This window comes from Gobio gobio (assembly GCF_949357685.1).
Source record: "Gobio gobio genome assembly, chromosome: 15".
Taxonomy (NCBI): domain Eukaryota; kingdom Metazoa; phylum Chordata; class Actinopteri; order Cypriniformes; family Gobionidae; genus Gobio; species Gobio gobio.
The window spans coordinates 15,607,991-15,635,781 of NC_137108.1; the positions used below are offsets into that span (position 1 = coordinate 15,607,991).

General features: G+C 39.5%; 1 protein-coding gene across 4 annotated transcripts in view; it reads left to right on the forward strand.

The window, feature by feature from the left end:
• Positions 1–27,791, forward strand: part of grb10b (growth factor receptor-bound protein 10b) — a 144,262-nt gene that overhangs the window by 21,438 nt on the left and 95,033 nt on the right. The gene's annotated exons all lie outside the window — the stretch shown is intronic.

The following is a 27,791-nucleotide window of genomic DNA, read 5'->3' on the forward strand; positions in this document are numbered from 1 at the left end:
TTGATCAATGCAGTAGTTTTGAAAAATATGACAATTAATTTTTGTCACAGCTAGGTGGCGCCCTCGGGAGGTACACTCCGTTTTAGATTAATAACTCAGCACTCGTTTTGAGTATCCCAACATGGATAGATGCATTGAAAAGCTGAGATTCTAAGCTTTAAAATGATACCTAATTTATGCTATTACATTCAGTGGTTGCTTAGTAACCCGAACGAAACGAAAATAAATCGCGGGGGGGGGGTGTCCCAGGGCTGGGACACTTCGGGTTTAAGGGGTTAAATGCAAAACCGACAAAAACGCAATTCACAAGCGTGTATTGAACCGTGAATGCCGTACCGAACGGTTCAATATTATATTGAGAATTGTGGAATCCCTAATATATATATATATATATATATATATATATATATATATATATATATATATATATATATATATATATATATATATATATATATATATATATATATATATATATATATATATATATATGGGGATGATTAGGAGACCATGATGGACAGGGGCCAATGGGCAAATTTGGCCAGGATGCTGGGGTTACACCCCTACTCTTTATCGAAGGACATCCGGGGATTTTTTAATGACCACAGAGAGTCAGGACCTCGGTTTAACGTCTCATCCGAAGGACGAATTTAAGTTATTTAAGTAATTATTACAAGTTGTGAACATAATGACTACGATATATAGAAAATTTTGCATTGGTGCATGTTAATTCAGAGTTTGCGTCGTTTGAAGTTGGAGTACTCTTGAGTCATCTCTTCACATGTGTGATGTGGTATCAAGTCTTCATAAGAGGCTGGATTCAAATTGAAGCTGACATACTCTCTAGTTACCTCGGGATGGACATCCCGAAATAAAACAGAAAAGCAAATGGAAAGTAATTAGCGTAGCTGCTGTTTATAATATATTTCAAGCAAAAATAATCTGTGCATTTGATGTGATATAACTGGATTGCAAGGTTATGAGATGAATTATGTGAATACTTGGTTAAATAGATGTGTCTTTAGTCTAGATTTAAACTGGGAGAGTGTGTCTGAGCCCCGGACATCATCAGGAAGGCTATTCCAGAGTTTAGGAGCCAAATTCCTAACATTAGGAGCCAAAAGCCGAGGTACTGCCAAAAGTCCAGAGTTGTATTTCCTTAAAGAGCGTGATGGATTCTGGGGCGATTTAAGATTGATTAAAAACACAGGAGCTAAACCATTTAGGGCCTTATAGGTCATTAGCAATGCTTTGTAATTTAATTTAACCAGTGTAGAGATGATCAAATTATGTTACAGTATATGTTATATGATCATAGTTCCTTGACATGGTAAGAACTCTAGCAGCTGTATGTTGGATTAACTGTAGCTTGTTTATTGAGGATGCAGGACAACCACCTAGTAATGAATTACAGTAATCCAGCCTAGAGGCCATGAATGCATGAACTAACTTATCTGCATCAGAAACAGATAGAATGTTCCGTAGCTTAGCAATGTGTCTGGGGTGGAAGAAGGCTGTTTTTGTAACATAGAAAATGTGATTTTCGAAAGACAAGTTGCTGTCTAGTATAACACCCAGGTCTTTAACTGTAGAGGATGAAGTAACAGTACATCCTTCTAAATGCAAATTGTATAAGACATTCTGTGTACAGGTTTTTGGTCCAATAAGTAATACCTCAGTCTTATCTGAATGCCCTAAATACCCTCTCATTTCTGAAAATAAATAAATAAAATCCTTATATTCAGTACTGCATATTACTGCATAGGAAGAGCTGTTCCTGTGTAACCAGCATTCTTCTTAATTACATAAATTAAGCTTTAAATTCAAACGGAAACACTTAACTCAATGTGAAACATGGTTTGGACGTGTTCATTGCTGGAATTAAAGAACAAACAAACTTAGCCCACCCATACAGCAAACATGTGCACAACTATAAGAGCTTCAGCCCCATTCTTCATTCAGATTGCATAAGAGCCTGTTCCTCGTTGCCCAATGAATCTCTCATCCAATTAGTGATTGTCCATGTTTCCAAAAGCTTTTCTTCCTGGTTGCCCATTCAGCCATCCTGATGACATATAGCGTCCTCTGCGCAGTGGCTCCAAAATAATGGAGTTGCCCATTAATAAAGAAATCAGGATGAGCAACTGAGGTGTGACCGCTGTGCTATCGACCAGAGCCTCATTTAGAAAATTCACATGAAAATCATGGGCATACTGAATTACTTACCATCTTTTTAACATTTTATGATTCAGCACTGGTTGTGTCTTTGAGATTATGAAGTTAAACACTGATAATGTATTCATTGTTTTGCACTTTTTTTTGTAATAACTGGTGCTGCTGGTACTTGCTAATCTTTTGCTAGAGTATATGTTATTGCTTGTCAAGATTAATGGATAAAGTAAATTAATACATTCCCTAGATTAATTCCTAAGGAGTTGCAGGAACTTTCATTACTATGAAGGTAACTCCACCCCCACTTGACCTTTATCAGGTCACTAAGCCTTGGGTCCAAGAATCATGACCCCTGCAACTTGTCTTGAGTTAATTATAAGGATTCAATATTCTTTTTTACAGTGAAGAATATCTTCCTCGCTCTATTGTTCTCTCTAATGCTACATTAACACAACAGCAGAAATTGGTTGTCAGTATTGTCTAATAGTGCTGATTATAGTTATGTTCATTAAACGAAGTCCTACATTTTTGCCTTGCATTTGTTTATTAAATAATTGTTACACATATTTGACATTTGGGTCAAGTACATGATGCTCATTTTTGTCCAGATCTTATTATTTATTTATTAGACCCTGCAGATTCTTATGATTGTGTCAATGTCAAAAGCCTCTTAAAATATCTGATAATTTGATCTTTTCTTTGGCAAGGCAAGTTTGGTTCAGGTTGTAAAAACGTTCAGTTCAAGAGTCACATCAGTTGTAAATGTGGTTGTCAATCCCAAACACTGAATGTGAGAGTGAAATAAACCCATACATCACCGCTCTGTTGCTATAGCAAAGGGTGTTTGTTTTGAGAGATAAAGTTGGCAAACGGCCCGAATTTTGTTCTTTTAGCATTTCCTGAATAACCTACATGTATGTACAAGCATCACGACACAGAGCTCTTTCTTGTTTAATAAAACATTTGATTGGGACAGTAGTGATCTGATATCTAGGGCTGTCAAAAAAATTATTTTAGAAAATTTCAGCTTCTCCTTCAAGAGATATATATTAAAGGCGTTTGGGTCCAGGAAAGCTACCCTACAGCTGCAGCCTTAAATAATGTCTCCTGTATGTGTCTTTAAAAAAAACTGATGAAAACTTGATGAGAGCAATAAAGTTACTGACCCAGATTTGGAGTCAAAAGTTAATAATGTGCCTCAAGTTGAAATAAGGGAATAGATACTCACTATGATCAAATGTAGTCCTGATGGAACAGGGAAGTTCTCCACAATTTCCTCATTTTCACTTTAAATAATATATGGGTCATGCCAGTGTCTTAGTATCCCTAGTCTACATTCTTTGCAAATATTAGTTTAGTGTATAACTTAGGCTTTAATTTGGTGATCTGTAGCCTACTGCTCCTGGAAATAAATGTTTTTAAGGGAGAGTTCCAGCTATGTAAAAACTCTTGAACAAGCTGACTACATAGGTCTTTACACCGCATATGTCTGCATTTGCTTTTCAGCATTCTTTTTAAATTCAGTTAATTAGTTTAGTACAACTGAAAAAGCCAAAGGTAAATCCTCCTCCTCTTCCAATTGCGTAAGGTTTTTTTTTGTGAAAAAACTGAATAGCTGAAAAAGCATGTATGCCCACTTGTAATCTTGAATTGAGACACAGCTTCATGCAATTTTCACTTGAAAAAGAAAGGTATCTTAGAGAAGGGTTGAAACTAGGCTTGCTACGATAGTCGGTGTTGCCGGTGTTACCGGTGTCCAGACTCAACACCGGTTACATCACTTGCCCACCGTGGCACCGCCCACCGTCTTTTTTATTTTTTTATAGTAATAAAATAATTTAGTTCAGTTAGAGAACAGACAATACAAATAAAAACTGAACGTATCTGCTTAATAAAGCAGGATCCGACCGTGAGTCTCGGCAGCGGCAGGTGTCATTCATCAGATTTAAGAGTGAGGAGCTGACTGAGATGATCGCGGAAGATTTGGTTTCAAAGCGAAACGTAAAAGCGCCTATTTAAGGGAGTTTGTCATTTGTTTTGTTGTTGTGTTTTTCTTTAAAAAATAATAGGCTAATGAACCCACAATTCAAGCAACCCGCAGCCGAATTGGCGCTAATTCAAAACCGAAAGTAAAATGTGCACGGCCGCACAGAGCGCGCATTGTTTACTTTCGCCTGGCTCCGCAGTGCGAGCCTCAGCGCAACGCTGACTGCGCGCATTTATTTTTGCTGCGCGCACCCTCGCGCTCGTGCGGGCGCGTCGAGTATAAACAAGGCTTTACGGACGAACTGTTATTCATTCATGGCGTGCATCTCAATCATAGACTGATCAATGCTTGATCAGTGCCCTGACTTATGAACTAGGGAACTGATTGAGACGCACCCATGGCCTCACAGAGCGCGCATTTACAGACGAGCTGTCATTCACGGTGTGTGCGCACTGGCGCGTTTTCAGAGTGGTCGTGTGCATGTTACTTTCGGTTAGATAGAATTAGTGATTTAAAAGCCTCCGCCGGTGATACCGGTATTACCGGTGTTGTCACACATCAATTAACCGGTGGGAAAATTTCCTCACCGTCACATCCCTAGTTGAAACTAAACTCTGAAGGAAAGGCAGAAGTCCAGCAGTAGGATTGTGATTAGATAAACTGTTCCCGGCAGCAGACCAGTGAGTTTATTGCCCAACACGCTGTTTCTCCGTCACTATCTGAACTGTTTTCTCGGTCCCGGCAATCTTGTGGAACAGAACATGTTTTTTTTTTTTTTGTTCTACAATGTGAATCTTCTTTACCATCTTTTCCTAGATCTTTATGGGTTTTCCAGTCCCTGACACAAGGAAGCATCTTTAAAACTGCAGTCTTCACTGTGGGGAAGTTTGATGTGCTGGGTTAGGTTTGGCTAGGTTCAATCAAACACTTCTTAGAAGTTTTCATCTTAAGAAAGATTTATGAAATGTGTGTGTCATTCGTGATTGATGCTCCAATGTCTCCTGTCACAGATAACTGTCATATTGAACTTATAGATGCCTCTTTGTGGCCTTTCTTTCAATGACTATTCTTTCTTGGACACACAGCTTTGGACTATGGCCAGTTCTAGGAATTAGAATTGCGGTCATTGCACATTGGTCACAATTAAACTTGCTTTGTATATAATTTTACTGGTATTGCTGAAGGATATTGTTATAGGACTGATTGGAAAATGTTACTGGGTCTTGTTGGTCGACATGTGGACTACTTTATACATTCTTACAGTCGAGACCAGTTCATTTGAGTCCAGGCTGAAACTTGAGTAGGTTGAGTCCATGATAAAACCAAGACCATAAAAATATACGGTTCCCCCTCGAGGGAACTCGCACTGCGTCATCGAGTGATGACACTCTGGGAACGCCCACAGCATTACGCATCTGAAGTATGAATGAAATCAAGCCAATCTGATTGGTGGTGCGTCATGACGTAGTAGATGACGGCATACCCGGAAGATACATAAGGGACGCTGATGCATACACACAACAGCTTTTGCTCTTCAGCGGAGCGCTCTGTGTTTTGTCAGTCTTATTTGGTGTTGTTTGTCTACCAACGTTGTTCACAAGCATTCAGGGCTCGCAAATTCCGTGGCTGGTCGTTGATCTATCATGGACTCGCAGATGGGTCTGTCAAGGGAACTTGAGAGTGCTGAGGCATCTTCTCCTTCCCAGTGACAGCTCCATTGTTCTCTGCTCCATTGTTCGCTGCGGCTTCTTCCCCCGGGGTGGAGGACCCGATGCGTGAGCTGTCTGATTCTGAGGAATTAGATGGGCTCCGTATTTAGGCTCGCCTTTCCTAATGCAGATTCAACCGCGCGTTGCCGAGGCGGCGCGCAGGTTTGGGTCTGCTATTAGAGTGATACAACGTGATACGGTGTGAAGGCATGTGATACTGTTGGGTGCGAGGCATGCAGTCAACTCCTGAGGGGGCGGGCTGTTTTCATTGAGAAATATCTTGACGCATACTGCCGTGCGCCTTTCGGGTGTTTCAGCCTCGCGCCTGTTTGGCTTTCTTCTCGAGGGATGAAAGCCAATTGTATTATAACGGCTTGAGCCACGTAGCTGAGGCAACGTGTGGTTTACGAGTCCGTTTAAATACGATAAAACAGTATCGTCTGATGATTATGGCTGCATTTAAGTCTGAGGATTTAAATGAAATATGATCTGACTTCGAGGAGTTAGATATTCAGCCTGTCATTCAGACCATGTTTCACCGTATTGTGTGATACTGTGGCTTTCTTCTCGAGGGATGAAAGCCAATTGTATTATAACGGCTTGAGCCACGTAGCTGAGGCAACGTGTGGGTTACGAGTCCGTGTAAAAACAATGAAACAGTATCGTCTGATGATTATGGCTGCATTTAATTCTGAGGAATTAAATAAAATAGGATCTGACTTTGAGGAGTTAGATATTCAGCCTATCATTCAGACCATGTTTCACCGTATTGTGGCTGTATTAATTCTGAGGAATTAAATTAAAATATTATCTGACTTTGAGAAGTTAGATGTATTTTTTACTCAGCCTATCATTCAGACCAGGTTGCACGGGTTGGGTGATTATGGTGGCATTTAATTCTGAGGAATTGAGTGTCATGTTATCTGACTTTGATAAGTTAGATACTTAATCGGCTGTCACCCAAGCATGTTTGACTTGTATGGATATTCATCTAAGATCGCCTCCCGCGCCCCTCCTGAGGGAGCTTGGCAAAAGAGGCGGCGCTCTCGTGGTAAGCCTTCCGAGCCTAAGGTCGATCTGAGGACCGTCCTTCAGGCAAAGAAGGCTTCCACCAAACGGCAAAACAGGGCATCCGTATATAGGGGTGTGCCGGTTTCAGAATTGGTGATGACGGTTATGATGTGAGTCAAATGTGACGGTTCGTAACATAACCGTCGTCAGGGGGTTGGGGGTTGGGTGATGTGATGATGTTCGTCTGTTATAGGACAACTTAGCTTGAATAAACGAGCAGACACTGATTAGCTACTTGCTATAAGTTTATTTATATACACACAGTAAACAAATCCTTAACAAAATAAAAAACCTTTGCAATGAACATGCTTTGTTTTAAATAAATCACACACAGTAAACTAATCCTTTAAAACAAGTAGGCTACTTAAATTCTATAAGAGCTGCATAAAAATGAATGAGTAGCCTAGGCCTAAATTACAAATGATAAAGTCTACATACCTTTATCAAAGAAAAAGAAAAAAGTCGAACAACGAATGTTGAGATGAGATGAGATGAGATTCAAGTTTATTGTCATTACACATGTACAAGTACAATGCAACGAAATGAAGTTTGGAGCAAGCCTCCGAGCTGCAGCTATTTAAAGCGCCGCCACACGCTCTCCAGAAATAAAGAAATGCAGATTGCTAAGCATACATGCAAACATTACATACATAGTACACACAGTACACGTGGTCACGTGATGGTATTTTTTGTTGGGAATAGTAAGGGAGATAGGAAGGAGGAAAGGGGAGGGGGAAAGGGGAGGCAGACGGTTGGATGGGGGGCAGGGATGGGGTGAGGTGTGTATGATGCGAGTAAGAGTCTTGAATGTTGTGATAATACCTTAATTAAACTAACTAAATACAGGAAACAAAAAAAGTGCAATGACCTTTTAAATTCCTAATCTTTTTCGACTTCCAAGTTCCGTGACAGGAACACCAACATGTTCACTTTACTCAGTTTTAGTGACGATCTGACAAGGGTAGCTATGTTACCCGCAGTGCTAAAAACTTGCTCTGCTGTGCTTGTAGCACAAATACACATGTATTTACGTGCCAATTTTGCTAAGAGCGGATAGCGTGTTTCATTGTCTCTCCACCATGCTAGTGCTAGCCGTAGAGTCAATTGGTTGTTCTAGGAGATAGCGGGTTAACTCCGTGTCAGCGCGCGCTCTGATCGGTAAAGGGGCAGAGATTTCAGACCTCCGTTTATTAAGGAGATCTCCAAGATTTCTCTTCTTGGTAGGGGGTGGTGCACAGACCTCTCCCGAATCATCTCCAGCAGTAGCAGCCTCCGTAGCACCACTAACTCCGCCTCCATTTCCCTCGTCAGCTGAGGGAACCTATCTAAAAAATTATTATTATAATTTTTTTTTATGTTTGTAAAAAATATTTTAATAACACGGTTTTGGCGGTTATAGAGTTCTAATGACGGTGTTTAACTATAACCGTCGGTCTCACGGTTATATACTAACCGTCACATCCCTATCCGTATACTCAAAACATCGACGACTGGCTCATTTTGGCCAAGTCGCGCAAGATGGCGGTTCGGCATCGAGATGTCGTTCTGGCCCACATCAGGTGCTTGGGGCACCATTTGGTTGTACAGTTCCTCCGTGGGGCTCGGAGGATGAGGCCTGCGGCTAGCTCCAGAGTTCCAACCTGGGACCTGGCGGTGGTACTTGAAGGGTTGGCTGAGGCCCCCTTCGAGCCACTGGAGTCGGCTGAGCCGAAGAACCTGTCCCTTAAGGTGGCCTTTCTCCTCGCCATTACCTCTCTCAGGAGAGTGGGAGATCTCCAGGCCTTGGCGGTCTCACCAACTTGCCTGGAGTTTGCCCCTGGCGGAGTTAGGGCCATCTTACACCCCAGACCGGGCTATATACCCAAGGTGCCATCTCAAGGGGCACGGTCTCTGGTTCTTCAGGCTTTCCATCCTCCTCCCCACCTGACGGCGGAAGAGGGGAGACTTCACCTGCTCTGCCCTGTCAGAGCCTTAAGTATTTATCTGGAGAAGTCTTCCCAGTGGAGAAGGTCAGACCAATTGTTGGTGTGCTTTGGCTCGCCCAAGAAAGGGCTGCCTACATCGACTCAGACGATCAGTAATTAGATTGTCCAGGCTATAGCCGCGGCTTATAGGGTGCGCAATTTGCCTTCACCCATGGCCGTGAGGGCCCATTCCACCAGGAGCATGGCCTCCTCGGTGGCCCTCCTTTCTGGCATCTCGCTTCAAGAGGTTTGCGAGGCGGCCGGGTGGGCCACCCCGCACACCTTCATTAGATTTTATATTCTGCACCTCCCGGTGACGCCTGGTGCTAGAGTGCTTGCGTCCTAAGTGTGCCTGATCTCCAGCTTCACACTGGGACGCAGGTGATGTCGGTGTGGCCTAGTGGGTATGAACGTTCCCAGAGTGTCATCACTCGATGACGCAGTGCGAGTTCCCTCGAAGGGGAATGTCTCTGGTTATGACTATAACCCTTGTTCCCCGAGAAGGGAACGAGACACTGCGTCTCGTCGCCACACCCATCACGGTCAGAGCGCTCGCTTCATCGCAAGTGCTGTTGTGTGTATGCATCAGCGTCCCTTATGTATCTTTCGGGTATGCCGTCATCTACTACGTCATGACGCACCACCAATCAGATTGGCTTGATTTCATTCATACTTCAGATGCGTAATGCTGTGGGCGTTCCCAGAGTGTCATCACTCGATGACGCAGTGTCTCGTTCCCTTCTCGGGGAACAAGGGTTATAGTCATAACCCGAGACGTTGTCTCAGGCTCAAGACTAAATATGGTCTTGGACTCCAACTACAACACTGGTTTTAGGTGTCTTAAAGGGAAAATACTTATATGTGGTCATACATTTTGTAGTTTTTCATTGATACAATTTCTAAATGTTTTCACTTTTAAGTTTATACAGCACTTTTTAGTTAGCACATTACAAATATTCTTTAATATGTCTAATACATCACATTCACATCATATTACATATTTCAAGACCAAGATTCACACGCATAATCAGGGTCCAAAATGAACACTCGTTAAGCACCAAATGTACAGTTAAGTACAAAACTTTTTTGAACAACTGTTTTCCTTAAATAAATAAATCTTTTTTTGACAGACACAGTTCCCTTTACTATAGGAACTTTAGATGGAACGCTGTATCATGACGTTGATGCTATGGCAACACTTCCGCTTGACACAGTGTTCAGCTTCTTTGTCTTCAGGGGCCACATGTCTGTTAAATCAGTGTATTTATGTCATGTCTGTCTGTGTTTGGAAAACAATTGTGAACTTGTTACTAGGGCTGCAGCTATCGATTCTTGTAATTGATTAATCTAGCACTTAATCGATCGATTAATTGATTAATCGGATACATTTTTTTTGTGTGTGTGTGTGTTTTTAAACAACCAAAACAAATAATGCATTACGAAAATGAAGAGGAATTCAATTTATTAATATGCACAACAGTTTTCATGCTGTAATCTAGCCCTGACATCAAAGTAAATATCTTTTAGATTTCTACACCTGCAGCATTTACCATTAGGCTACTAACAAATAATATATAATTTCCTATTTGCTATGCTGTGTGTTTGTGTTTGGTACGGCAGAAATACATGCATTCATTTACAATAGAACGCTGCATTTGGCTCGCATCGCGGTGCATTTTAGGCGAAGCATCCGTTCAAAAAATCGCATCACAACATGACGTCCCGGTGTATACAGTGAATGCATGCTGAAATTATTGTTGCGTCGCTACATAAAAGTTTAAGCATATGTGATGCATTGCCACGATTGGTCTGACTGGCGCATGAGAGAGACGAGGGTAAATGCGTGTGTGTGTGTGAAGGGGTTCTATTTTTTAGGCTATACTCTCTTGCAATTGAACGTGAATACGTTTACTACTTAAAAACATCAAAGCTAAACATCATATCTAGTCAAACTGCATCACGACATTGCTACAAATACAGTATGGGATTAAAATCAGCAAACATCAATGTATAGGTTTAGGCTACAATACCATTGAAGTCGTACTGCTGTGGAATGCCAGGTCTACTTTGCAGTAGACACACCTTGTTCTCTTCTTTTTTAAGAATGTAATGATCCCAAACTTTAGACATTCTCTGCCGTTTATGGACATCTTTACTCTCCGCCATCGCGCCAACTAAATTAAAAATGTATCACACGCTATGGTGTGCTTCCTGAACATTGAACAGCGGTCTGTGTGAATCAGATCCCTGCACGTATAGTGCGCGTCATAGGAATTTAACAAGGCTTCGAGGCAGAATTTTTGCCTCGAGGAATTTTTGTAATTGAGTTAATCGAGTAACTCGATGAACCGTTTCAGCCCTACTTGTTACTTGTGTGTGAAGTTAAGAATAGAAGTTAGCAGGAACTCAGTATAGGAGAAGTTGTGATACTGTGCCCCGCTTCATTATGGGGGACAACTCGCACAATATGTGCGTTATGTGTATTAGAGAGGAGCATGCACGGTTAGTCCTCGAGGGGGTTGACCATGTGCATTGCGAGAAGTTCCAATCCCGCTGAGGCGTCGACATGGCTTCTTTGGTCATGTGTATTTGGTGGAAGCAGAGCTTAAGACGGATGATGGAGCCCTATCTCTTGCTTGTTCGTTTCAAGCTTGATGACTGCTTTCACAGAAGTGTTGAGAATGTGGAAGAATCCGTACTCCGCTCATGTACATACCCATGTGACATTACATAATCTACGGTCAATGATATGTACGGCAAGGGAATGGGGGATGCCGAAGGTGTAAAAGTCGCTTGTAAAAGTCGCATCATCCTACCTGGATTGTAGGGCAGGAGGTGGTTCAAGAACTCTGCAGAGCCACAGATTTAGGCCTCCGTGCCACTAAATGGTCTGTATCATTGGCTGTTAAATGGATGCTATGGTTGTCACAGAGCAGCATCTGTGGCTCAATCTTACTGGCATAAAAGAAAAAGACTTTTAAAGTCTTTCTCTTGGAAGCCCTGATTTCACCCCCTGGTCAATACTGTCATCGACAGGTACCAGGAAGCTAAGCGATATTTGGCTGCGTTTAAAGGTGTCATGAACTGGCTTTTTATTTTTTTTTATACTGTTGTCTGAGGTGAACTTATGACGTTCGCGTGGTTTTTACATTCAAAAACATCATAATGAATAAGTAATAGCCTATTTTCTGCCTTGGTTTTGAGGCTCTCTGAAAAACAGTCAGTTTTGATGGGCGTGCCGCACTAAAGACTTGGAAATAACGGCTAGGATTGAATAAGATTTGCATATTTAATGAGCTTCAGCTCCCCTGTCAGTACACGTGAGGAATTGTTTTGAAAGCGTGTGGGAAAACGCTCACAGGGCTCGAAAAATATCTTTGTCAAACAAACACAATGATTCATCTCTCATCCACCCGCGATTGATTGGAATGTTATTTCTGTATGGCTCGCCCGATCATCAGTGAATATAACCGCGAACCATACACACACATACGCGCGCGCGCGCACGCAAGAAAGGAATGTTATTTCACTATAGCCCGTCGGCAGGCCGGTGATAGCCCTCTTGAAAAACACATAGGCCCAGGACTTTGTGCTTTGCGAGCTGGCGTTACAAGTCCGATTCTGATCACGAATGAACCAATAATACCTTCTCCAGCCTGTGACAGTGTGCTAAGGTATGTAATCAATAGATATCAAACGATCTGAACAATGCAATACTAACACATATAAAAAAGTGTGTTGCACCATTCCTGTCGGATCCAATATAGAAGGCAGGGCATTGTGTTTTAATCTCAATATGTCTGCAAATCCAGTCTCGACCTCTATCTTGTTTACAATTGATTCCGCGGTGAAATGAAGCGAACAAACGTAATGTCTTACGCATGTGAGCTGGAACCGGCATCGTTTAGCTCCACGAGTCGATGGGCGGGCTTGAGGCGGTGCTTCTGCATCCTATTATGTCAGTGGTCGACATATTGTGAGATCTTTCGTTTTCTGGGCCTGGTGTCTATAAAAGCTTTTCTTTAACTAACAAGGACGTTTTCAGCTCTGAAACTTAACTTTTATCAAAGGCTCAAAGGAAAGTTGATTTCTCAATTCATCACCCCTTTAAGGAGCTAATTCCTTGCCGCATCAGAGCTAGCAGCATCCACCAGCCATTCCCTGCTAGCGTAGCTGCTTGTACCCTTCCTCACAGAGATAGGAGGGTTGGCTTGTGTGCACAAAAACAGCCATCCAGTTGGTGGTTTGATCTGAGGACTGTGATCTCTTCTTTTTGAGAGAGACCTGAAGAAGACCTGACCCATTTGGAACCAGGTCCCTGCACCACAAAAAGCATCAGGCTAGGTCAGGGGTCTACTAAATTCAAAGACTGTTAGGTCTTTTGGTGGCAGCAGCCAACATCATTCCATTGGGTATATTGCACATGAGATCATTCCAGTTCTGGCTCAAGTTTTTCACCATCTGAACCATCCTTCCAGAGTCATAAGGTTTATGTGCAGAGGGATTCGTACCCTTCAGCTTTGGAGGAGACCTTTCTGAACCAGTGTCCTACTCTCGGGTTTGGGTGCAGTTTGTGATGGCTGTCCAGCTCATGGCCTATGGAGGGACCCTCATCTTTCTTTGCTCATAAATTGCCTTGAGATAAGGGCAGTATTTCTAGCATTGAAACATTTCCTCCCACAATAAAGGGTTAATCCACACAGACAGAACTATGGTAATCTCTTAAATTAATCAACAAGGTGAGCTGCGTTCGCACCCCCTTTTCAGGCTGGTACAACAGATCCAGAATGGCTGAAGTGGATCGGTTCGCCTATGAGGAGACTACCCACTGTCCCCTCTGGTTCACCCTCGCACCTCCTGCTCCGTTGGGGCTGGATGCCATGGTACAGACGTGGCAGAGGCTGCGTCTGTATGCTTTTCCTCCAATAGCTCTGCTCCTGTGAGTTTTAGTGAGGATTCGCCAAGACAGAGTTCACCTGCTTCTAGTGGATCTGTTCTGGCCAGCCCGAGTTTGGTTCTCGGATCTGATATCTCTCCTGGACGGCACTCAGTGGGAGTTTCCTTTTCCTATTATCCTTTCCTATGGAATCATGGTCATGATACAGCGTTGAAGTTCCTATTTGAAAGGGAATGTCTCAGGTTACGAATGTAACCCGGTTCCCTGAAAAGAGAACGAGATGCTGTGCTGTGTTGTATTGCCATGGCCCAGTTTTGCCCGTGCATCTCCTTCAGACAATTAGAATCTAATGACATGCATTTCAGGCATCTACTTATGGTCTCATCTGTGCCACGTAATCACACCATGCGCTCAGCCAATTGAAAAGCGTATACACAATGCCATAGCATCAACACAATGACGCAGTGTCTTTTTCCCTTTTCAGGGTAACAGCTTACATATCTAACCTAAGATGTTTCACAGAGACACAAGCTCAGTTTCAAAGGTTTATTAATTTATTAAAGGGTTAGTTCACCCAAAAATGAAAATTCTGTCATTAATTACTTACCCTCATGTCGTTCAACACCCGTAAGACCTCCGTTCATCTTCGGAACAGAAATTAAGATATTTTAGTTGAAATCTGATGGCTCTGAAAGGCCTCCATTGGCACAATGGCACTTTATACTCTCAAGACCCTTAAAAGGTACTAAAGACGTCGTTACAAAGTCCATTTCACTACAGTGGTTCTAAAATAACTTTATGAATCGGCGAGAATAGTTTTTGTGCGCAAAAAAACCCTAAATAACGACTTACATAGTGATGACGATTTCAAAACAAGGCAACATGAAGCTTCGAAGCGTTATGAATCAGTGAGCCGAATCATGATTCGGATCGCGTGTCAAACCGCCAAACTGCTGAAATTTGGTGATTCAAACCGCTGATTGGACTCGCTGATTCATAACGCTTCGAAGCTTCATGATGCCTTGTTTTGAAATCGTCATCACTATGTAAGTCGTTATTTAGGGTTTTTTTGCGCACAAAAAACTATTCTCGCCGATTCATAAAGTTATTTTAGAACCACTGTACTGAGATAGACTTTGTAACGACGTCTTTAGTACCTTTTAAGGGTCTTGAGAGTGTAAAGTGCCATTGTGCCAATGGAGGCCTTTCAGAGCCATCAGATTTCAACTAAAATATCTTCATTTCTGTTCCGAAGATGAACGGAGGTCTTACGGGTGTCGAACGACATGAGGGTAAGTAATTAATGACAGAATTTTCATTTTTGGGTGAACTAACCCTTTAATAAACACTAAACACAAATTTTTTAACTAAATATCCAAATAAACTAATTAGTAAACTAAATTAACCATATAAACTAAATTACTGATATAATTACTAATCTAATACCCACATTGTCACTGTATGATAATTGAAATGAGCTAGATGACATCACCATTTTCTCCGGAGCGGCTGTACAGCAAAATAAAATTCTGTTGCATTATTTTCCTGTTTAACACTGTGAAGCGGCTTTGAAACAATCTGCATTGTAAAAAGCGCTATATAAATAAAGTTGACTTGTCTTGACTTGACTTTTATTATTATTGTTGTTGTTAACCCCTAGAAGTCTGAGCTCTTTTGGGGCCCTTTAGAAGTTTTGACATGCTCTGACATTTGTGCTTTTTTCAGTTGCTTATAAACATATTTATGGCAAAAGTGTAATTACACTGTATTCATCACAAACTGGGCTACCATAATATCTAAGCAACATGTATGTACATGCTTGTATTTTTGAGAGAATACTGTTTATGCGTGATTTTTGAAAAAACAAAACAAAAAATTGAATTAAGGCCTCAAAACATAGATATGTGTCCAAAAGACTTTTGAATAATGGGTGTTGTTGCCTAGAGTTTTTGCTTTAAACTGATGTGAGAATCATTGAGCCTACACATTCACACATACAATACACTGATTTAAAATGTGTAAGACACTTTTTCTTTACAAAGCCAGTATGTGAGGAGGCTTGAAAGATAATGAATAATGCTGGGTATCACACCTGAGAGACAAAAGACCTGTATAATGGGCCGGATAATGACCTAATGAATGAGCTTCAGGTATGTGACTGAGAGGGAGCAACAGGACAAAGGAAATATATTTTTTTGTAGTTTATTTAGAATGTAGTCAACAAAGGCCTATTATATTTTAAATTATCAAAATATTCTTCTTATTTAGTATGTTTTCTTGTTTGCAGTCCAAATATGTAAAATTCTTAAATCAAGATTAATTTACTAGATAAGTAAAAATTTTCTGGGGGAAAAAATCAAAATGAAGTGAGTTTTTGCTTAAAACAAGCTAAATTATCTGCCAAGAGAAGAAACAATATTTCAATCAGAAATGTTTTGAAAGAAGTCTAAAGAAACAGTAATATTGTGACACTGAACCCAATTCTGTATTCAGTAAACACAAATAACTGAATAATTGGTAATGATGAATGTTATAAGTAAACTATTTGGGATTTAAAACAACATAATGCAATGCAATTATGATTTTAAAAAGTATCGGGTGAATTCAGGTTTATTGGGACACTTTTTCCCAGTCATTTCAATGGCAAACATTTTCTGAATCATTTGATTTTGTAAACTATCATACACACAATACTCAAATATCATTTCGAGCTTCAGTTCATTTATGAGACATGCGTGCAATGCATGATCGCCAACGCTAAGGCTATTGTCTGTTATATTGGCTTCTTATTAAATAAGAAGCATATATTAAAAACATTGATTAAAATTAAGATACAATTTATACAAAACCAAAACAGGCCAAATAAATCTTGTCTAAATAGTCTTGCGTCTATGATGTACATTTTATGTTGCAGCAAGATTCATATTTAAACTTTTTAAGTTTAATATTCACAGATGCTAACAAAATAAACTTAGCCTACCACAATCAGCTGCTGAATCCTCTGAACAGAACATGAACAGCTTTTCATGAGGAGAATTATTCCAGGATTATTCCTCAACGCGTCTCAAAATGATGTAGCTGAAGTAAGCTATAGCACTTGATGTGTTTGTTTGAGTTGATGTGTGGGCGTTGATGCATGGATCGCCTCAGTATTTTAATCTCAAAGAGCGTGCGCTCCGTGGGCATGGTCGCATTACCGGATAATGAAGAGGCTCGCGAACGTCGTACATCTCTCTGTTTTCAAACAGATTACATAAACACATAACATTTGTTTTCGGTATGATTTACATTATTTAAAACCTGACATTTCAACGTTTCTTTAGACATATGTCTCATGTTTGTGTGACAAGTATTCACTAAGTTACAGTTAATTTTCTGAAGAGAATCAGATTAGACATAATTTACAGAGAGGCTGCAGATCGCGCATCATGTTTGTTTTCTTAATTTTGCAAAAAGCACAACATTCTGTTTTTATTGTAAGTATACACTAAAACTTAACCGATTATAATGCTGTATAACACTTGCCTGAATGACCAAAATCGACAGAGTATTTTGAGTCTCTTTCGCACTAAGAAAAAAAGAGGTTAATGCGCCGCTGCCTTTTCTGACTTCAGAGAGTTAAAGAAGTCTCTTATGCTTTTATGCCATTTGATAAAAAAAAAACAGTAATATTGGGAAATATTATTACAATTTAAAATAACAATTTTCTATTTTAATATATTAAAATTAATATAATTTTTTTTTGTATATAATATTAATTATTCCTGTGATGGGAAGGCTGAATTTTCAACAGCCATTACTCCAGTTTTCAGTGTCACATAATCTTTCAGTAGATAATTCTAATATGCTGATTTGGTGCTCAAATAACGTTTCCTGTTATTATCTGGTGGAGAAATGCTCATCTGGTATTTGATGGTGTGAGTGACAAAATTACACAATGCAATTGGAAATATTTATGGCTGGCTAATTTTCTCAATTCATCCACAATTTTTTTGAAATATAAAGTCAAATTTTGAACCTGTATACTGAAATCCCTCTCAGCTTACAGTTCAACATTTTAATTATTGTCTAATCAGAAGCTAAACAGTTAAAAACGCTGAGATTAGTGTCGGTAAGGGTTTTGTTGTTCCTGACCCCTGCTCATTTAATCTGCAGTGGGAGGAGTCAGAGAGTAAGGGGTGTAGGGAAACAGCTTATAAATATTCATGACTTACTGCATTTGGAAGGCCCCTTTGCTTCTGGACACACAGCTGGACAGAGCAGCTTACATTCCAGAGTTCCTCCCAACCAAGCACTCTCTCTCACCCTTGCAATTGCTCTCTTTCTCACTTTTTATTGCAGTCCTATTTTCAGCTTGTCTCTCTCATCGCTGCACTTTGCCCTACAAATCAATGCATGCCATTTTGCGGCTCTCCTCCCAGTACCCTATGTGGAAAGAATGTGCTCCCAGCATTCCTGAGGAGATGGTGCATTTTCGCTAATGGTCTCTAGAGTATTCCTAGGATGTTGCATGGGAATGTTGGAGTGGACCAGAACTGAAATTCTTTCTCAATGATGTTTATATATTTAAATTTATCAAAGAATGTAGAATTGATCAAGTTTTCAATTTACATGTCTACAAACAAATGTAAAACAAAGTTAAAGTATTACTGTTACAATCAAAAATTAAAACAACTGTTTTCAATGTTACAGTTTTTCTCCATTGGTTTGGCTCATTTCTTGAAAAAGAAATTACATTCTCAAAATTGTAAGATCATTTGGCAAAACAGTCTTACAGTTCAGCACAACATTATAGCGCACTTGCAAAAGCTGATATCTCTCCCAAAACTGTTCACTCATGCTTCAGAACTAAATTCCTTTCCCATATAAACAGTCAGTGCCACCAAAATGGCAAAGATCCTTCTCAATTGCTTTGGCTCATTTCTTGAAACAGACCGGACGTTCTCAACACTCTTGGTGCTTTTGCCAAAATAACGTGGATGGTTGGGCACAACAGCATGGTTCACCTGCAAAAGCTCATACCTCTCCCAAAACAGTTCACTCATGTGTCAAAACTAAATTTCCTTCTCATTTAAACAGTCAGTGCCCCCAAAATGCTTTGTCCCTTTGGCATTGTGTAAGCACTGCAAGTCAAAATGTTTAGATGTTTTGTCACTATGGCAGAGGACCATTGAAATATCCCTCATGTCCACCTTTCAGTCTTAGCCCAGTCCTTCATTTTTGTCTAGCTAACAGAATACAATTGTGTATAAAACTGAAAAAAAGAAATAGGATTTTAGGGTAAGAGTAGCCTCCAAGGTTTGACATCACACATTTCACTCATACTGCCAATGAAATTGTAACCATTATCATTCACACACATAAAGAAACTTCCATACATCAGAGTAAAAAGAAAATGTATACAGCATAATATACTGTAATATAACACACAAACAAAAAAACAATAAAAATTACCGTCCTCACCCTCCTGGCCATCCACACGCTGCTGTTCTCAATCTTACTGTAAAACACTTGTAATGTTGTAATATTTTCAGAGATATTGTTAGAGTAAAGTATATGAATATATTGACCAAACCGTACACACAAGACCAGTACTGCATATTGATGAAAATATTTATTTCTCTCCACATTTGAAAAATCATTCGATTCATTCATGCATTTTCAAAGGTTTGTTTTTTTATATCTGCTGAGGTTGGGCTGAAATCTCTGTCCAGTCTCTCTCAATGTCAACCCATGGATACTCCGTAGAATCGCATCTGATAAATTTGGTCCCCGTCTTCTTTGGCCACATCCTACTCCAGGTCTACCTCTTCCTTACCCCCTCTTCCCCTCTATTTCCCTCTCTACCCCTCTCTTCCCCTCTCTCTACCCCTCTCTACCCCTCTCATCCCCACCCTTCGCCTTTCTACCCCTCTTCCTCCACGGGCTCCCCCTCTCATCCTCACTCTTCCTCGAGCAGGCAGTTGCCCTTGTTCATTTACTTGGCCAGGTGCCTCCATGTTCAGAAACCTCCATGTACTGGTCCTGCATGGTCAAGCTCTTTACATACATGTTTGGCAGCTTTCACAGTCATGGACAGCACCTGTCAGGTAACTAAACATACTGTATGATTGGTCTTCTGAGATGTGTGAAAGTCCTCCTTCATGAGTCAAGTTCTAATTTCACCTGACTGTCAATTGCTGTAATAAATGTATCAAATGTTCCAAGGGATTCATATATGGTATTCATGGTAGTATGTTCTTGACTAATTTTGACAATTGAACAGACTATTGTGCATGTGATGACTTATACAATGAAATGACGCTGATACGTTTTGGAGCGAACAACCATTAGACTGAGAATCAAACAATCAGTTTAGATCAACAAGATCTATTCACTTGCAAACTGTGCTAAATGTAGGCTACCTGTACTTAATAATTTGCAAAGATGTACTGAGACATTGAGACATGTACTTAGACATTTGCAATTTGATGAAATGAATGAGAAATGCTATTCTGTTGTGAACAATTGCCAAGTGGTTTTGAGATTTGTCCATGTTGTTTTGAGAATGTAATTTCTGTTTCAAGAAATGAGCCAAACCAATGGAGAAAAACTGTAATATTGTAAAATATAAACTAGTCCTGTATTGGGAAAGCAAAAATGTCAGCAGCCTTTACTCCTTTCTGACTTCAAACCTTTTCACATTGCAAAAATTTTTGTCCAAAGATTGAACTCTTATAATGTTACCATATAAAAAATCTTACTGACCCCAAACTTTTGAACAGTACTGTATTCATACTGTCTTATCTGTTTTGCAAAATTTTAAGTAATTGTATGTTTGTCTATGGGTTTGGGATCATTTTTAGATTGAACAGCTAAGTAAAAACCACACTATGCTTGGTAACTTCAATGAGGTGCGTGTGTGTGTACCCCATGGCTAGCTGTTTTTATACTGGACGGACTATAAATATTCCAAATAATTTCATGTGTGCCCCATTTAGAAAGAACAAGTTTTTTTTAGTCTGTAGAATGCAGGAATTTAGGAGGGGTGCCAAAACACTAAATACATTTGAAAGTCAACATACAGTGTATCCCAATAGAAGAGGTTATTGCAGCGAGCCTAATTTGCACCTTTCTCTTTATCAGTATTCCCTATTACGGTTATACTTTCCATGCGTTTGGCCTAATTTCTGACATGTCTGAAAAGGATCTCTTTACACAGGTTATCTCATATTAAGTGGCCGTGTGTATTTAAAAACTGCCTTTGTGGCGTTCAAGTGCCACATTCCTTTTCACTGTGTGTTTTCTCCCTAGTGCGATGAATCTCTATGCATTATAGGGCATAGTTGTGATGTTTTCTGAATTAAAGGATTTAGTGTTCCATTTCTGCTCCATGTCGTGGATGAATACAAACGATGAGATTTATTTTATTATGTGAGAACTGAGTATTACTGAGAGACATGCTGTGAATGTGCAGATGTGTTCGGGAAGAGTTGAGTTGAGCCACAGCCAGGTTCTCTCACACTCTCTGTAGCTTTTGATTGCGTAATATGGCACGCCGCCTCCCTCCCTCCCTTCCCGCTGACAGCCTTGCATTACGCAGTGGTTTTATGGACTCTGACAACCACACAAACTCTTTCTGGAGCTGAAGAGAGCCCTTGTGGAACTGTGTTACCGATCTGAAGGTACTAGTGTCAATTACTGCCATGATATTTCACCAAATAATATAGCAACCAGTCATGAAAGCAGATTTAACTCTCTGCCATATCATTCCTTAAAGCCAAACGTTTTACATGGATTTTTCTCAAATTAAGTATTACAGAAAGATTAGATTTTAAATATTTTAAATCTTAGTAAAAACAAGACATATTGTAATAAAATGTATGCCCAGTCAGCATGAACTGTCAACATTGTAAAGAATATATCCACAACTACTTTAAAATAGTTTTCTCGAAGACGGACGGATGGAAGGACATATGGATAGATAGATAGATAGATAGATAGATAGATAGATAGATAGATAGATAGATAGATAGATAGATAGATAGATAGATAGATAGATAGATAGATAGATAGATAGATAGATAGATAGATAGATAGATAGATAGATAGATAGATAGATAGATAGAGGGAGAGGGAGAGATAGAGGGAGAGATAGAGGGAGAAATAAATTATTTAATAATCACTCATTTAATTCATAAAGTTTGATCATTTGTATTTCACTTTTATATTATTTCATCTGTTTCAAAGCTTCATGTCCCATTGTAATTGCATGATGAAGAGTGACAAGGACTTAGAATATCTCCTTTTGCTTTCCTTGGAAGAATAAAAGTCATAGAGGTTTGGAACAATATGAGGGTGAGTATTGAGGTTGAGGTTGTCAAAATATTTTCTTTTTCTTCCATCCTCAAGACTTGCTAAAGACGAGATCTCTTCAGAGAACTATTGGTACAGTTTCAATAAGGATTTACTTTAAATAGCTGGTGGCTGGTGGAGCTCTCAAAGGCTTGGCCTTTGCTTAAGGGATAATCACTGCTAGACATTAAAGTTCTCCTTTTACTGTGTAAGCACACGTGAACTTCTTGCCACAATGCCCAACAAACCTATCATGCTGTCATAGTTCACAGTACAATTCAGCTTTTGTGCTAGGACAATCTGTAGAACAAACAAACAAGCCATACACAGAGCGTCATAGGGGTCAAGGAGGGTTTTATATCCCTCTTTTACATTCTTCTCTGTTTCTATTTATTCCACGCTCTATAATGCCTAAAGTCATCATAGATAATAGGATGTATAGCAGAACTCCAAAACATACACATATAAATCACTGTAGTTTCCAACTGAAATGAACAGAAGTGGCAGTAAAACACCAGCAACTTTTATTCCTTTTCACACAAATTCTGATTACAAGGGCAGATTGTAACAAGGTTTGTTAATATGGGAAGAAGGAGGCAGTAACTGGCGAATGTTTCAAAAAGACTTTAATAAATAAACAAACTGAAAGTAAAAATACACATAATAAAACGTAAACATAACATAAAGTCCAGGCCTGGTCCTCTCTCGTCCTTCACTGTCGTCGCTCCTCCTTTAATGCTTCCGAGCTCCTCCGTGAGAGGAGCGCTCATCTTCAATCACGCACCGGCTTCACGCCGCTCTCACGGCTCTCGTCCGCCCTGCTTGTCACACAGATAAATAAAGAATTTTCGTGCGGTTCCTTGTACAATACTATGACCTCAACTTTTTTTTTTTACTAAAGTGCATGATTTGGAAACTAATGCATTTTCATGTTTGTATAACATAACCAGCTCCATACAGTAGCTATGGCTTTTCAGACATGCTCACCTAAAGCTATGGAACTCTCTTCCTGACAACCTACGAGCAATCGACTCACTATGCACTTTTGAATAGTATCTCAAAACACCTCAAATTTGTTTCTAAATCTTTTCTTAATTTATTTTATTGTTGTATTTTATTATCTTATTTCTATGTTGTTATTTTATTTTTGGTTATCTTATCTTTAAAAGGTGCTATAAATAAATTTGAAATGTACCTGGTACAGTACTACACTTGCCATGAGTCATGTGTAATGCGAGTCACAACACTTGATGATAGAGCTCAAAGACTTGTACAAGCAAGCTAAAATCTCATGGTTGCTTCAGCAATGCATTATCTCACATTTGCTTTTGTTAACACTGTTTGTTAGGTTTAGGATAGGGTTCAGTTTAGATGGTACCTTATTTTGAGCACAATAGCATTTACCTTTTAGCACCATTCACCAGACATTTCATTATGATCAGACTTGAAAATGTAAAAAATACTACAATGATTATCATCCAAAAAGTGAGAATGGTATCTGTTGAATTGTCTGCAAGATGAACACAGCTTGAGAGCTTTGACCTTTGACATTTTAAACAGGATTCCCTGAAGACACCAACAAACAAAGCAGCTTAATTCCACCAACCCCCATGGTTATTTACTCACGCTCATGTTGTTCCAAACACAAATGAAGATATTCTTAATATTCTTCATATATAAAACCTCATTTTGGTCCATCCATTGAAAGTCCATGCAACCAAAAGGTTCATGCTTCAGAAAGTTCATAAAGACATTGCAAAAATAAGTCTTCTGAAGACATGTGATCACTTTTTAACTTTTGAACACGATGAACAGATTTCATGAACAGTCTGTTCATCATATTTAATGTGATCGTGTCTCTTGGAAGACTTGGATTAAACTGCGTGATTTACATTTAATGTCTTCATGGACATTATAAAGTGTAAATGTTTTGGTTGAGTAAACTTTCAATGAAAAAAATAATAAAAATGTCTTCGGTTTGGAACGACATGAGGGTGTGTTAAGCTTGGAACACACTCTGCAAGAACAAATAAATTTGTTCGTTTTCTCGAGGTGTCAAGAATAAGAACAAAGTTTGTTCTGGCCAGGACATTCCATACTTCACGAGAAAAGCAGGTGCCGAACATCTCCGTTTCTCCGCATTAACCCCACTCACTTTAAAATTCTGACCAATCACACAATAGTTCTCGGACACCCACAAGAAAAAAGTTCTGCTCAGACGATGTGTCGAGAACGAGCTGCGAGAACTCCCAAACCAGGGCTCAGAGCAGGGCTCGCAGCCCTGGGAGCGAGAACTTTTTTCTCTGTTCTTGCGGAGTATGTAGCGGCCTTAAAACAGCATTTTGGGTGTTCCCTTTAAGGCTTCCAAATATAAGTGGTGACAGCACCAATATACTTAATTTTATATGACATTTAGGTTCAATATTACTTCATTCATAATTTTTTAATTTGTAGTTTATACCTCATATTAAAAAAGATTTTTCTCTGTTTCAGACTGATTGTACCTTTGTTCCTCAACTTTCGTCTCTCTTTCGCATAAAAAAAAGAAAAGAAAAAAAACTAAAGGGGCCCTCACTATTCCCTCAGAGACAGATCCCTGCTGAGGTGTTGCTGGCTCCCCACTTCTCCTTTTTAGCTCCATGGCTGACTGAACCAGAGGCATTGAGAGATTGAAGAGTGCAATTCAGTGCTCAGCAAGCTTCTGAATACTGATTCTGAGCCAGACATATTGAATTAATTTAGATACCAAAAGAGGGGCTGTCGGACCTGTGTAGCCCAGAGGTCAATCACATGATTAACGGTGATGACATCATCTACTGGGGCTGCCCACTCTTTTGTTGCAGGATTGGAAACTGTGAAACGTGCAGACCTGACTCCATTATGTAATCCCAGGGGCTGAGAATAGGGCCTCTAAAATCAGACCAAGCTGATGGGAACCTTAAAGTTCCACTATGTAACTTTTTTTGTTTGTTTGTAATTAACAAACTTCAAATAATGGGAAAGTACATCATAAATCCATCTTCTAAACCTTGTTTTTGCCTTACCATGAATAATTATGGTAAGCCTATAATAATGATTTATATTTTAGAGTGGTCCGTACAGATTTTACGAGAAACTGCATATCTGTCATTTAACCAAGCACGTTCACGTCCTATCCGTAAATAAATGAAAGAAGGTCGAATGACCACATTCATATTCTGAAGGCTGACCACCTCCCACAACTCTTTAGCAACCTCATAGCGATAACCTGGCAGGCATTACTTGATACATTTTATCTTAATTTCAATTAAATTTTTTATAGTATATTAGCATCAGAGGATAACTTTGTTTATTTTAAGCGCATGCTGCATTATGTTGTCTGACATGTAAATAACTGAGCTCTTCAAAGCTAGGTCATTGTCATTGACAGGTCAAATGAGGCACTCACTCACTCACTCATTCACTCACTCACTCACTCACTCACTCACTCACTCACTCACTCACTCACTCACTCACTCACTCACTCACTCACTCACTCACTCACTCACTCACTCACTCACTCACTCACTCACTCACTCACTCACTCACTCACTCACTCACTCACTCACTCAATCAACCAACCAACCAACCAATCTTATTTATTTATAAAGCACTTTAAAAACTGTAAATGCATATCAAATTGCTGTACAAAGATATAAATAAATTAAAGTATTAAATATAAAAACAAATAAAATGATAAAATATAAGCATATTAAAAAAGAAAATAAGCATAGGGCTTGTCATTGATTTCAGCAGTAGCATGAATTGGGCAACTCGGTAAATACATATGATTTAGCAAAAATTGTACCAGTTTGTACGAGTCAGCTTGTACAAATTTGTACGAATTAGCCACCTCGTAAAATACGTACATATTGCCGTGAGATCAGGTTGACATACCAGCTGCTAAGATAATATAAACAAATATCTATATGGTTTTCCTCATGGTATTGCTTTCAAAATTGTGGCCAGTGAAAATGCTGAGTGGCTAGTAACTTTAGAAAACCACAAGCCACATTGGCTGGTGAGCAAAAAGATAACTTTTGCGCTTAAGGCGTGTGCGTGGAATCTTAAGCACAATCTGAGAGTTTGATCTTAATTATCTTGTGTATGATTGAATGTTTAAGAGGTCCCCAATACACTCTGGAGTACCTATGTACTGGAGTATCTTTAAAAGTAAACAACAATATTTTGAACTTAATTCATTGCTTAATCATTGGGTCCAATGAAGAGATGCCAAGATTGGAGTTATATGGTCCCTCTTCTTTGTTAACTCTTTCCCTGCCAGCGTTAAAAAAAAAAAAAAAGTTGCCAGCCACTGCCAAGGTTTTCATTTTCACAAAAATGTTTTGTTGTATGAATATCTGAACATGCAATATATCAATAGAAAGAATAGACCCTCTGCTATTATAACATTTTGAACAAAAAGCTGAGAAAATTGTTTTAGTCAAAGACTACATCCAGATCAGATTCAGAATGATGATCAAAGATGGAGTAGATCAAGTCCATCAACACCCCTAATGCTTGCACAGTCCTATAGCTTGTTCTGGGTCAACATTTCATTCAGTAACATTTGACAGTTTTGATTTATATGATGTTTAATGTTGATGATCACGTTATTTTACATATGCATTTGCTTACATACGGTCGCTTATTTTTTGTGTGTCTTCTTCATCTGTGTTTTGATCAGGAGATTCTGTACTTATTCAGAAGATGCGAACACGGGAAATTCCGTATTTGGCAGGGAAACGTTTTCTCACAAATAATGGAAAATTCAGTGTTTGGCGGGAAAAAACTCCTTTTAGAGTTTTGCAAAAAGAGTGGATGAGATTTGCAAACAGTGTCTTAATTACCTGAACTTGTTTAAGGTTTTGCCTACAAAGTGACTTATTTGACAAATGGGTCAATGCCACTGAGCATTGGGTTCAGAGAATGGGGTTTAGTGTTTTAGCAATTGTGAAATACTGTAAATATGGAGCCCAATGACAACATACAGGAGAAAAGCGGCCCTAGAATAGAGCCCTGAGGTACTGAGTTATAGGAGCAGAAGAAAAATTATGATTCCCAATCTTGTAGTGATCAACAGGAGTCTCCTTTCATCTGCCATGAAGAAAATGACAGGACCCTAAAATTGACACTTCCAAAAGATGTTCCACATTCAAGGAAATAGGTGGGCTAAGAGATAAGCCTGCAAAGCCAATTGCCATGTACCATTTATGGAAGCGAAGGATGATGACATTAGCATGATCACAGACTGATCCCATCCCCATTTGCCCATTTATTTAAGACCATAAATCATTTCAATCTTTACTGTGAATGTTCTGCCCTCCAGGTAAGAGTGGAACCAATATAAGGCAACTTAATTTACTCTGACATGCCACTCAAGGCACTTTAACAGAATGACATGATCCAGCATGTCAAAAGCTGCACTCAAGTCTAACAAGACAAGGCCGGAACTGTTTCCATGGTCAGCTTCTAATAAAATGTCATATAGCACCCTGAAGAGGGCCAGTTCTGAAACCCGATTGAAACTTATCCAAGAAATGTATTCTCATAGAATTAGAACAATTATTTAAACTTAGTTGAATGGGCTTTAAAAGTGTAAAGTTATTTGCAAACTTCAGTTCATGTGTCTTCTAATG